This window comes from Pinus tabuliformis, chromosome 4_2 (assembly GCF_031772625.1).
Source record: "Pinus tabuliformis cultivar Carrire ecotype Pingquan chromosome 4_2, CPIR1, whole genome shotgun sequence".
Classification (NCBI taxonomy): Eukaryota; Viridiplantae; Streptophyta; class Pinopsida; order Pinales; family Pinaceae; genus Pinus; species Pinus tabuliformis.
The window spans coordinates 567,142,679-567,144,452 of NC_142304.1; positions in this window are offsets into that span (position 1 = coordinate 567,142,679).

The following is a 1,774-nucleotide window of genomic DNA, read 5'->3' on the forward strand; positions in this document are numbered from 1 at the left end:
AAATAAATGCACAAACTTGAAGGAGATAATTCCTTCTGCATGGATGAGTTTCCTATATAGGGAAAATCCCCCAACTGATGGTACATCGTCCCTTCCTTTGATCTCAACTGGGTCTCTGACTGAATTGACATGCATGAGTTATTTATGAGAGAATATTCAGTGATCTGGAGAGCAGTAGTTACATGCATGCAAGCATTAACTAACTAAACTCACAATTAATTCCATAAACTGTTGGAACTAATCTAACTGGACTTAACTCAATTAACTGAGCTAACTAATTACAACTTAAATTACAACCCATCCTTATCTCTTTAACTAAGGGATAAATTCCTCAATTAATGGAGAAACTCTTGCATGTCCCCACATAGACTTCATGTTTGATTTTCTACAACTAATTAACTCAAGATGAATTAACTAATTATTTTACGAACAATTGCTAAGATCAAATTCGAATTTTACTTCTCAATTTTAGTTTGGGGACTAACTAAAATTGGAATCCATCCGGAAATGTTATTTATAGCAAGGTTATTTTTAGCACTTCCATTTTTCATTCCTTGTTGCTATGTCCAACACTCGTACTCGAACTGCTATTTATAGCAGTGATATTTTTAGCACTTCTATTTTTGGCATTTTTTGTTGCCATTTTCAACAATAAGAAGCCATGAACAATATTTTCGTCTCTAGAAAGTTTTGTAGTCGATGATCAATCTCATTAGATATGAGTTCAACTTAGTTGAAGATTATATCTTTATATAAGGTATACTATATGACATGCAATGCATACCTACACACTTGTATGGTGGTCCCTTGGCCAATGACTCAAGAAAATAACCATCAAATCTCTTAGCATGGTTCTATCAACTTCTCAATTTCAATTTGATATACCTTAATGTTCTCATCCACTCGGTTCATGAACCACTTCCTAAAATAGATACACCTTTTCCATGAGCATGAAAAAGTGCATCAACCTTAGGAACTTGTCGACAGTGCTGGATGTCGGCAACATATAGGGGGTTTCCCCAATATGAAGTCCCAATCAGACCTCACACCAATTGGTGTAGGAACCCCATCCAGATATAAGGTGTAGCCACCATTGCAAGTGATCTTAAAGGAATGCCTTGGCTACAAAACATACACAATAGAACATGCACATGACTTTGGGGTATCAAGTATGTAAGCTTTGTGAAGCATCAAGTGTAAGGTGTAAAATGAGCTTCCACATGAAAGAGATAAGAACATGCCTCTAATAGAAAAGTATTAGTACTATCTTAAGAGAGACACATGAGAGAAATTGAGAAGATTCGTTGATTAACCTGCAAATTAGTTCACAATGATCATATAAACACATAATAACACCCATTCAACAAGATTCATAGTTAAGGAGATGAAATAGTTCATTATATTTAGTATGTGTAACACAATATATATCACAAACATCTAAAGAATAGTCATACAATATTTACAATACATGCATGAAACAGTGTTGGCTCTAAGAGCTTCAAGTAATTAATGAAATATCCAAGTACATTGTTACATTGATGGAACACTAGCACCAGTAGTGGAACACAAAGCTACAACTTGTTTCTCCTAAAGAATTGTCTTCTCCCTTATGCACAACTAGAGAAGCCAAGGCCAAATATCTAAAATTCCAAGCCCTTTTCTTGAGTTATGAGGGCTTATTTATAACAAATGCTAATGACTCTTGAGTTTCTTCATGACTCTTTGACTTCCATAACCTATGGGCTTCCATGTAACTATTCATATTCTACATATG